Source organism: Ochotona curzoniae, unplaced genomic scaffold, assembly GCF_017591425.1.
Source record: "Ochotona curzoniae isolate NIBS_2020 unplaced genomic scaffold, NIBS_Ocur_1.0 contig_430, whole genome shotgun sequence".
Taxonomy (NCBI): Eukaryota; Metazoa; Chordata; class Mammalia; order Lagomorpha; family Ochotonidae; genus Ochotona; species Ochotona curzoniae.
Genome location: NW_024466219.1, coordinates 1,758,634 through 1,770,666, shown reverse-complemented (window position 1 = coordinate 1,770,666; position 12,033 = coordinate 1,758,634).

Genomic DNA, 12,033 nt, shown 5'->3' with positions numbered 1-12,033 from the left:
GTTGGAGGGACACAGGTGGAAACTCTGCCACACACTGGGGGCCCGAGACTCGCGCTTTCCTAAGACAGTCCTGGCATGCAGGGCAGCAAGCCAACTGAGGCCCCGTCAGGGCTGTTTATACGCCCAGTGGGTGGATGGCCAGCCATCTGGGAAGATGGAGGTCGAACGCCTCTTCCTGCGAGGGGAAGCAGGGGTCTTGGCCCAGCTCTGATGGCGGCGCTGGAAGTCCTGGAGGAGCGAAGCTTTAGGGAGGAGCAGCTGTGGAGCACCAAGGCAGAGGACAACACACACCCACAGCTCCGGCCGCCGGGGAAGGGCCCAGGAGCACCCACTAGGTTATTCAGCAAATAGGAGGGTGCTTTTAGGAAGGTGTGTAAAGGTGGCAAAGACGAGTCTGTCTTGGTGTAAACGTTTCTGAAACCCATGCTTCCACGGGGTCTTCAAAAGCTTCATACAAAATGAGGAACGTGTCGAGTTAAAAATTTTTTTGCAGCACAATAAACACTTATAATATTTTGTATTTGTTATCTAAAAATGTTGCTTGCTGTGCTGGAGGCACACACCTTCTGCCCGCTGATGCCCTCCCCAGCAGCCAGGGCCCTTCCAGAGAGAAGCCTTCCTTGCAGGCCTCCCCTGTGCTGGCAGGGACCCTGCTCAGCACGTCATCCCTGCTGCTGTCCCTGGTCTGCCGGGACTCAAAGCCAGGTGCAGCCATGAGGGACACATGAGTCCCACTGCGGGAAATAGCCACCCAACTCTTATTTTTTTTTTATTCCATTTTCCACAAACCCATGTAAGTAATTTCGCATATATTGCATGCCTCCCGTGTCCCAAGCACTGTGCCCAGCCCCACAGCAGGCGGTGGAGGAGAATCTCCAAACACAAGAGGGCAGAAGTGCAAACAGAGCCTGCATCCGAAGTTGCTAATCTGGCTGTTCCACTGAAGAAAATGCTAAAGACAAGAATGGCATCTGAACCAAAGGAAGGGGCAGAGTGTCAGTGGGAGGACGGGAGGAGCAGCACCGGCGGGCTTTGGGCCTCCCAGCTGAGACTCAGGCTGTGGCACACTGCGGTACCGGGGTTCCTGCTCCACTCCACTCCCCACTGTGGCTTGCTGCTAGTGCAGGTCCTGGGCGGCAGCAGGTGAGGCACTCCTGCCCCCTAGTGGCAGTGCTGGTGCGCATTCCTGGCTCTTGGTCCTAGCCCTTTGCAGAACACGTCTTTAATGCACTTGGGGAATGAACCAGGGGATGCAAGCGCTTTCTCCTCTCTCTCTCTCTCTCTCTCACACACACACAAACCCACAGAAATGTTTTTTAAAAAGAGAAGAGAGCTGGTGTTGCATAACCAGTTAAGCTCTGCCAACCCAGTGGTGCCAGTTTGAGTCCTGCTTTCCCCACTTCTAATCTAGCTCCCTACTCACGGCTGGGAGAATCAGTAGAGGATGGTCCAAGTACTGGGCCCCTGCACTCACGGGGGTGACCAGGAAGAAGCTCCTGGGTCCTAGCTGGAAAATGGACAGGTGAGGCAGAGGAGATGGAGCCCAAAGGGGCAGGAGAAGAGGAACTGAGTGAACCAGCTGAGGCGAGAGGAATCTTGGGTACAAATTCGCCTCTGGGCTGCAGCAAGGCACAATGGCCAACAACACACAGTAACTTTTCATTTTCCTCTCACAGTTTTAGATTTAATCTGCTCTGAGAGGAGTGTTTTTTTTTAACTGGGCAGCTTTTCTTCTTCTCTCACTGTATTTCCTCTCCGTTTTTTCTGACTCGGTGAACATTGAAGATCTCCTTGGGGCTTATGAACCAAAGGAGGAGGCGGGAGCAGAAGCTGAGCTTACTTCGGCGGCAGAAGCCGCGCGCTGTTGCAGGTTCCCCGGCTTCATATACTTCATCTGTGCCGCAGGACCGCTCCGAAGGCACGAACCATCCTTTTATTTCTCCGGGGGAGAATGCTTACCCACACACAGCTAAATGAAACGCTGTTTGTCTTGCTGAGGCTCCCTTGGATGTTATGCAATAGAGGAAGCCGCTTGCTGCTTTGGGGCACGTATGATCTTGCCGGTGTCCACGTGGTCCTCCCCTGCGGGCTCAGAGCTGCCTCTGGCCGAGTTTCTGAGGATCTGTCGGCGGGATTCTTGGGGCCACTTGCCGGAGGAAGTTCAGTCTCGCATCCTCCTTGGCCGGTCTGCTCTGGGAAGGACTCGGTCCAGCCAAGCGGAAGGACGCCCTCATTGTCTCTTCACACTCCAGTTTCCCTGATGCGGAGGCGCTGTGAGAACTGGGCAAGCACTGACTTCACGGAGGCCTTTGTTTTTCCTGGAGTGCGGAAGGCTCTGAAGCCCGAAGCTAAGAAAAGTCCGAGAACTTCTCCAAGTACAGGGTGTTCGTCAGGATTGGTGGTGACAGCTTGGAGTTTATTTTGCTGCTTTAGCTCTGCTATTCTCAGAGCATCCTAAACATGTTTTCTGAAACTTCATCACAAACAACGATGAATGCTGCGTCTCCCGTGACAGCCCCATGCTAGTGAGCCCCAGTTCACAACCTTAATCAGATAAAAAAGATATCAGAGGAACATTCCCTGTAAAAGCCACAGAATTACAAAATAGGGCGGCATGATGAGTGAGCAGTCAGCGTGTCCTGTCACTTCACAGAGGGCGCGATTTGTGTGTGGTGACATTCAGAGGAGACCATCCAGAACTGGGCCCGGGCCTGTGATCCCGAAGGCCAAGGCTGCGTTGGAGAGCGTGCTCGCTTACTGCACAGCTTCCCTCCCGAGGCTGCACCTTAGAAAGAAATGCACTTCATACTGTTCACATGTATTTCCTCCAGCTTTTCCAAGCAGGTGTTTTTGTTAGCTCACTGTGGCTTTTTTCCTCAAACATTTAGCATGAAAGCAAGGCGCAGGAGCTTCCCGTTAGACTCAGTCGCGCTGCATCTGAGCCTTCGGATCTCCTGCGTCTTAGCTGGCTTGGCTTTCCCGCTTGAAACATTTAAACATTAGGTTTCATTACTAGCTCTTAAAGCTTTGTCTTGTTTGACCATGAAAGACTGAATGAAATCTAACACCCAACAGCGGGGGATATAACTGGAAAATGGACAGTTTTGCAAAGATGCACAGCATTCCTTGGAATGTCCTAGGAGATATGGATTTCTTGATTGTGAGCTATCCAATGCCTTCTCTAAGCTCGCCCATCAAGGTGTCTTTCCTGGTGTCCTTACTCCAGGAGTAGCTCTGCTCATCCCCTGGGGTATTTGAAGACAGTAAATCCTTACTCATTCAGTTGGGAAAATGAGGCTCATTAGAGGGATGGTTTTCTTTCTCCAGGTTAGTTGCATCTCCAAAGGATTAATACAAGTGAACATTTACTACGTTCGAATCTATTTCATATTCCTGGCAAGTTCATTAAAAATAAACATTGACATGCCTTCACCCAGCAAGCTCTGACTGCTGGTGAGTAAGAGGCCTTAGGTCTGGCATAACCATACTGTCTTCACAAGAAGGAAGAGTGTGATTTTATAATAGAGGGTGTTTATCCAAGGAAGGAAAGGGAGGAAAAAGGTTCAAGTTATGGGAAGGCAAAGATTCTATATTACACGTATTAACTGTGACTACAAAGAGTATCGGTGCCTTCTATCCAAAAGTGTGTCGTTGGAAATGTCACAGTCCATGATTACTTTTCTGCAACCTAGCTATGTATTTCATCAAAACATCTCACTTATGTAATACAAGTTTCCAAATAGTGACTCACGGCCACCTGTTGTTGTGGGAGCCCAGTGATGTGCAGACCTCTTATTCAGAGTTAGTGATGCCCTCTGGATCCACTTGATTCTCTGCCATTGTCAGCCAATCCACTTTATGCCTTTAGCCCATAAAGCTTCCGAATTCCCTTCAGCTCCCGCTGCAGCAGAAACAGAGCCCCCCGTGGGAAAAGACAACATCCCCTCCCCAGGCCCAGGATAACCCGAGTCAGCAGTGAACACATTAGCGAGACACAATCGCTGGTTTATGCAGTAATTCCAGCTGGCCGCTGAACATGAGGCATCCTCTAATTCCTCCATTGTTTAAAGATTCATTTAACTTATCTGCCAAGTCGACATGAGAGACGAAGCGATGAAATCATGAGTTGATCCGTCCAACCAGCATAACTCCCATTTTTTAAATAAAGTGAAATATGCAGGTAGACATTTTGATGTATACAAAATGACTAAAGTTAATTATCTCAAAAAATTTTATTGACCTGTGGAATAGCTTTACCTTGCAAAGGTAAAACAAATGTGTTCCTGTACCACTTTCACCAAACTAAAGAAAAAAAAAAATCATGCTTTCCCCTCCCCCCAAAAAACTAAATACTTAAAGGCGAAGGAGCTCGGCGAGTCCCTAGGACGCGTCTTCCCTGACTGAGGTCATCACAGGTCAGCGGCTTGTCTGTGGCTAGTGAGAAGCAGACCACAGTCAAGGGGCTCTGTTCCCATCCTGTGGGGCAGAATTTGCTATGATTCTACTGCCCTTCCCTTCGCTCCACTGTCCAGTCTATGTCCCATTCCTTAGATGTCTCATCTTTTCTTGTCTATGCTATCTTAAGCCAAAGTGTGGTCATGACATATCATTAGAGGTTGCCTAACAAAGGTGACCTCTGATCAGATTCCTCGGGAGATCCTTGGACAAACAAAGCATCCTGTCAGGAGGCCAGTTCAGGACTCAGCAGGCAGGTGTGCACCGGGAGTCTGCGGCTGTCCTCCAAGACTTGTTCTCTCTCTCGGTCACTGATAAATGGACAATTTGACACTACTGGGCAAAGACTAATTCTTAATGAATTTACCTAAGAAAAGTCTTCTCCAGAAATAAAGATATTTTTATAGACAATAGCTCCAAAAAAAGGCACAAAAGACAATAGAAAATACTGATCCCTATTCCCGCTAGCCAAGGATAAGATTTCCAGGGTGTTCACATTTTAAAACTGGCTTTGGAGAGGTCACCAAGGCTTGGAGGTGTGAAGCAATTAACATCTGAAGTGCAGGGTGGGGCACTGGGCCTCCGTCTCCTCGTCCAGCAGATCCCAGAGGAGCCCCTTCCTGAGCCTAGCAGTGCTGGCTCGGTGTCAGCCTCACGGGCTTTCTGAGGCAGTGCCCTCCAGGATTCCTGTGAGCTCAGCCTGGCCTCAGGCCCGCGCGGCCATCCTCGCTGGGCCCCCTCGCGCCTCAGCCCTGACCTTGCAGTAACCCCAGCAGGAGCTCTGCTCTTCCCTTCGCAACTTCACAAGTGACGGCCAGGCTTCTGCCTGCGCACCAGGACCATGTCCCTCGCCTTGCTGAAGCAGAGAAAACAGATGCCACCGGGTGGAAATTGTGCTTAGGTTTCAGGATTTCTTATTAGGACAGCGCTTCTTGTACATTCCACGGGTCCTGTCCCATCCCTTGCCATTGCGCACCTGAGCGGAAGAGTGGACGCTGCTTGCGACACACAGGTCATCTTTAGGGACGTGATTTTAAATGGCATCACGGTGTAAATAGGAATGAAGCAGAAAATAAAACAGAGAATGAGAATTTTGGCCACATCACACCATTTTAAACATTCTAATTCTAAATGTGCCTACTCAGCGTGGAGAGGGCAGACACAGCCAGAGTGGATTTTCTCCAAGTTCCGGCTGACTGGTCTGGTGTTGGAAGCTCAGTCTCCTGCCTCGTTTTCAAGATCTATTTATGTATACAAAGGGAGGGAGCGCCATAGGCAGAGAGCAACCTTCCATCTGCTGGCTCACTCCCCCAATGGCCACAGTAGCCAGGCTGGGTCAGGTGAAGCCAGGAACTTGAAACTCCACCCGTGTCTTGCGGTTGTCATGGGCCCAGGCACGTGGACCATCTTCTGCTGTGTTCCCAGGCGCACTAGCAGGTAGGTGGAACAGAAGTGGAGCAGCCAGGACTGCAACATGGACTCACGTGGGATGTCCAGGTCACGAGAGGTGGCTTAACCCACTGCCGTAACGTGGCAGCCCTTGAGGCTGCGTTTAAAAAGTTATGTTGAACAAGATCTGCTTCTGAATGCTTTCTATCCACACGAAAGGTCACCTTCATCCCCAGGACAAGTTTGACAGTGTAAACATAAGGCATTGCGTCCCGTAGACGAGCATGGAGCGCAGTCCCCAGAAAGTGGGAAACGGTGACGACCACCTGAACAGGAGTGTGAGAGCAGCTGCCTGCCGCCTGTGCCCCCTGCTGTCGGGGCGGGGCGCGGGGAGGATGTGTGCTCCCCCTTCACCTTGAAAACGTGTTTGTTTTGGTCTGTTGTTGCTTCCTCCGCTGCTTCCTACCGAACGTGTCAGCATCCGCCGCATCCGCGTGTCAGTGCTTCAGGGACTCATTTAGCTGCGGCATTGTCCCCACTTCCTGTGACGCTGAGCGCTTCTGTGTAAGTTGTAAACAAGCACACCTAGCCCTGCCCTTGCATCCCCTTCAACGATTAACTCCATATGCTCAGGTAAGACACTTAACTACGCTTTATCATAAAAAAAAAAAATCTGCATTGTCTGTGTTCCATGCTGCAAGTCTCAAAGCAGCTGGAGGAAGACATGAAATCGATGCGTTAATCCAATCTATCACACTTCTGAACCCAGGGTTCTTTGGCAACTCCAGTTTGTTTGCTGTGTTTCTGGTAATTTCCCCTACTTGGAACCCTTATTATCATATGTTAGTTATTCTGAATTGACTCTTGTTGTTTATTATTGTGTTTTTTAACTTTTAGTTCTGCTTTTCAGGAAATGCTGCTATTTTTTTCCTAATCTTCTGGTTGAATTTTTGTTTATTTTGTTGTCATACATTTAGTTTCTAAGATCTCTGTTCTGTCACCTTTTTCACTACGCCCTGTTCTTTTTGCCTGTACAGGCAGCATTCTTTTGTCTCCAATGTTGTTGAAATAACAGTTCCTTTGAAGTTTTCTCCTTGCATCATCTCCAACAAAAGCTTAGATAGTTCAATGGGGTTTCTTTATTCCTGTTTTATCCCGAGCCTCTGCTGGAGAGGGCAAGCTTTCTCCAAGTACGTGAAGGAAAATGCCACAAAGGCTCCATTCCCACATCCCCAGGTACAGGCTCCTTCCTGACTCTGAATTTGGGCCAATCTTCTGACTTCTTCCAGCCGGTGCAATTCATCAGACACAACTGTGCGCTCATTCTAAGCCCCAAGAAATCTTGTGTGCTTCTGATCGTCTCGCTCTCCCAGAGCGAGGACTACACAAAGTGGAGCCACGCTGTTCCAAGAGTTCCAGCCAAGTCCACCCAACGTCAGCCAAGGCCAGCTAACCCCCCGACAGAAGGGCAGCTCCACTCAGGAGCAAGCTGACCAGTCTGGGAAAGAGCCATACTCAAGTGTGTCCCTGGGATCTTGCGGGGTTTCTCCAGCACTTGCTGGGGCAACGAACACCTGGCTACACAGAGGTAGTTAATAGCTGGATGTAGAAGATCTCGAACAGTCAACGGGGAGTTCAGATTTATAGGATGAAGTGGAAATTCCTGAAGGGTCTTAACAGACGAGAAACACAATCTAATTTGCATTTTAGAAAAATACAATCTCTTGCAGAAATCTCAGTAAGAGATGACGACTGCCCAGATGAAGATATGTCACCAGGGTGGCAAGAAGACTCATACTAGAAACGGCAAAGAGCGGGAATGCTAGTTGGTGGTGACTAACTGGCGGTGGCAGGGAAGTGGGGAGGGAAGCTCTGACAGGTGCAATTCTGTGGAATGACCTGGGGACCAGGCTCAGGGAGCAGATGGGTTCCGTGCAGCTTTGCTCTTCTGGATGTCACTGAAGTCCTATGGAGCACTCAGGCACAGGGTAGGCCAGTGCCTTTTCTGCAGGTCTAGCGCCCAGGGACACCATGGGCCACGGATGACGAAGGGAGTTGTATGTTTGGATGGGAACACTCTGGGGACGTGTGCATTGAGAAGCACCCCAAGATGGCACCCTGGGGACGGACAACATTTTAGGTGCCTGCTGAGGGGGAAAGGTCTACAGAATTCAGGGAAACTGTGGCATCTCTGAGCCACAGGAAACTTCCAAAGAGAAAAGAAACCACAGCATGCTTGATGTGAGCTGTGTCTGCCACAGGCAACTGGTCAGCTTTCAGGATCAGGAAGGGGTCCAGGCCTCGGGACGCCACACTGCACTAACAAGTATGAAGTAAATTTTCGAACTCAGTAATTTGATATCAGGAAATCCCCGTGAACCTGACAACTGAGTATCTCTGAAAACACCTGGAAGAGTCCTCTGAAAGGCTGTGGGTCACACTTGCGTTTTGTGACATCTAAGAGGGAATGGAGGGTTATTCCTAACCTCCCTGTGAGCTTGTGCTCAGGTCAGGTGGCCACCCTGGGGAGCACCAGAACAGATGCTCCCTGCACACAAAGGTCATGTCTCTCCCGTGCAGGGCACTTGGGTGGTCGGATTATTTATAACTTGTCATTGGCGTCAGCAGGTTTTTAAAACAAGCTAGGAAGCCTGGGGGCCAAGCATGCAAGGACTTGAAGGAGCCAGCCTGTGTCTGATCTCCTGGTACGCTGGCTGCATCTTAAGCTGGCCCATTCAGAGGCTGGCAATCAGGCAGCTCTGGTCTGCTCTGTGTGGGGTGGGGGCAGTGGTGGGCTGGTTTTACTTTGTTTAGAACACAGTCTGGACACTCCATGAGCGTCCCTCTGTCAAGGAGGAGACCACGGCTGGTGTTTAGAACTCATTCGAGTAACGCCATCTCTAACCAGCACAGTAAAGACAGTGGGCGGCGAGCTGTCAAAGTGAGCTGCTCAGGTTCCTCTGAGATCTCGGGAAGGAGGGAGAGCAGTGGCTGCGGTCGCTGGGCAAGCCACTGCATCCTTTTGGAGCTGAGGGTGGGTGGGCTTTGGCTTCAGGGCCTGCTCCCTTAGCAGAGCCTCATCTTCCAGTGACAGAGCTAGGGCCCTTGTTGGAGTGGGGCCTGGGTTGAAGGAGTGCCTCAACTCCCTCTCTCCCCTTGAGGACTAAGGGATGTTGCAGGGGACCCATAAACACCTTGTCACCCCATCCCACCCTATGCCTTGCTGCATATCTGAGCCTCCTCCACAGTGCAGGTGCACATTCTCTGTGAAGAAATTATCAACGCATGATCTACAACAAAGCTTTGATCTACCTAGCAAGTCAAAATAGCTCACTGGAACAAAGCAGAGAGCAATTGAATGCTAAGTGGTGCTGTACTCACCCCAGGTACCCGAGGGCTCAGCAAGTGAGCAAGCTCTCAGCTTGGGCAAGGTGGCTTTCTCAGCATGCATGCTCAGGGTCAGGACACAGGGAGCGCAGGCGGCCCAGACAAATGAGTGTGATATTTAGGCTTGGCACAGTACCTGAGGGCTGAAGCAGGAAATAAAGGAGAGCAGTTAGGGGTGGAGAACCCATCAGCATGCTCAATGTGAACTGCACTTGGACCCAGGTCTGAGTGCATTATGACTGTATGCCTGGCTTAACCGCTTAAAGAACTGCACAAGTTCCATAGTTACTTCAGAGCAGAGGTTAGAAACGTTAGAGAAGGGGTGTGCTGGGTGTTGGAGCACAGCGAGTTAAGCTGGGACTAAGCTGGGGCTTGGGATACCCACATACGGTGCTGGAATCCTGGCTTAAGTGCTGGGTGCTCTGCTTCTCTTCGGCTTCTTCTGCCGCTTCGGCTTCTTCTCCTCCTTCTTCTTTTCTTCTTCTTGTTATTATTATTATTTTATGAGATATTTTCTTAGTCTCTGGAATTTCTTCTTCTTCCTTCTAAATCTCCCTCTCCCAACATATTTCCCCTATACTATTATAACAGTATAGTCCTTCATAAACAGTCCTAAGTCCATCATTCTGTTATTTAAATGTGTCCTGACATTGTAGGCACGGATAGTGACAGAGAGTCCAGCATCCTATTGTCAGATATATTTTACAGTTTCTCTGGGAGTCCATCTTTGAACTGGAAGTAGAGATGTGTACTGTTTTCTGCTTATGACACAGCTCCCTGCTATGGCACCCAGGAAGTAGCAGGTGGTAGTCCCAGTACTGAGTGCCTGATGCCTACTGCGATGGAATTCCTAACTAGCCTGGCTCAGGTTGTTGTGGGCATCTGGGGAGGGATCCAGCAGGTGGAAAATCGATTTCCCTCTGTCTCAGTCTACCCTGTCCTACCAAATCTCTTCTTTTCAAATAACAAATAAATTTGTGAAAGAAAGAAAGAAAGAAAGAAAGAAAGAAAGAAAGAAAGAAAGAAAGAAAGAAAGAAAGAAAGAAAGAAAGCTGCTAAATGAGAAGTGTGGCAGCAAGGCTGTGGGGCGGCAGCAGCTTCAGGCCCGGCCTCAGTGCAGGAGCTCACCTCATCTTGCTCTGAGACAGTTTAAGGTGAAGCTGCCTACAGTAGATTTTGCTGTAAAGAAATATTGTTTTTAACTAAGTTAAATGCTTTCAAGTTTGGCCAGGACCCGAGGAGCTGCACAGCCCTTGTTAGGCAACCTGGGGCTTGGAGATTGCATTAGCAGGGGGCCCTGGAGAGAGGTGGGCAAGGACGAGTTCCTCCGGCCCTGGTGTGTGTGCCGGCCGTCCTGGGGGACCTCGCTGAGGCCTTGGTGTGCCGCGCACGAGCCACAGGAAAAGCTGTTGTCTCATATTGAGTCTGTTTTCTAACAGCGAATCTTGAGAAACAAAATGCATCGTGTTTGAAGTGTTGCTGCCCTTTGCAACTCTGACACAAAGCAATCTCCTTTGATGTACCCACAAATCAAACCCTGCTGAAGAAGAGTATTTGGCCTTGGCATCTGAAATATTGAATAATTTTACAACCAAGCCATTTTAGCATCAGAAACCTATTTGGATAGCATCTGCCTGTGCCTGGAGCTGAGCCCTACAGAGCACGTGAGGGAAACCGAGTCACGGCGACAGCCCCAGGGGACGGCCAGGCCCTGTGAGCTCTGCACATGGCAGCCCCGCAGGTCTGCTCTGGCACCTTCTGCCTGTCCAGACTGCTTGCCTGCCTTCCCCCCCAGAAGGGGAGCCTGTAGAGGGAGCTGTACCATGGCGCTCTGGCCGATCCCACCGCTCTCTCACTGTGGCCGGCTCCTGGCCAACACGCAGTCATCTGGCCTGGGGTGGAGCCCGAGAATCCGCATCCTGAACCAGCCCCAGGTGTCCGCCACAGTACCCAGTTTCAGGGATGAGTAGGCGCTCATTCAGCCATTTTCAAAGGCTCGTTTATTTTTTCCTTCTAGTTTAAAGGTAACTGTAATTTGTGGTTGCTTTTCATGTAAGTTTTTTCAATGACAGCAAAAATGCACCCCTCTAAGAAATCATAAGGAATCAAACGTCGATGCTAGCAGCCTGATGTGAAGTGAAGTGGATCTCCCAGAAAGATCTTAGTCACTCCTAACCCAGGAGCCTCAGAACGGGATCTCTGGAAATTGACCAAATTCTGGGTGGGATGAGGCAGGCAGGGGGAACTCATCCTGGAGTGAGGTGGGCCCTTCACGCACTGTTGTTCCTCATCAACTCAAAACGAAAGACATGACCCACACACAGATCCACGGCAGCATGAAGACAGACAGTGTGTGGCGCACAAGCCAAGGGGTGCCAAGGCTCGGCAGTGACTGCCGGCAGCTGTGAGTGGAGGGGTCTGGATGTGAGCTGAGACACACAGCCCTCCACATTCACTTCTAAGGAATTCTAAGAGAAGAGGAAGTGAAAGACAAGAGTGCCTCGAAAGAAAGAAATGGCCGGGGGGCGGGGCAGATAAAGGAGACTTAAAAGAGAATTTATGGATGCTTAGGGAATTTATTATGAATAATCTTTTTTTTAAAGATTTATTTTTATTATTTTGTTATTGGAAAGGTGGATTACAGAGAGGAGAGACAGAGAGGAAGATCTTCCATCCGATGACTCACTCCCCAAGTGAGCGCAACGGGTCGATACTACGCCGATCCGAAGCCAGGAGCCTCTTCCGGGTCTCCCACGCGGGTGCAGGGTCCCAAAGCTTTGGGCCGTCCTTGACTGCTTTCCC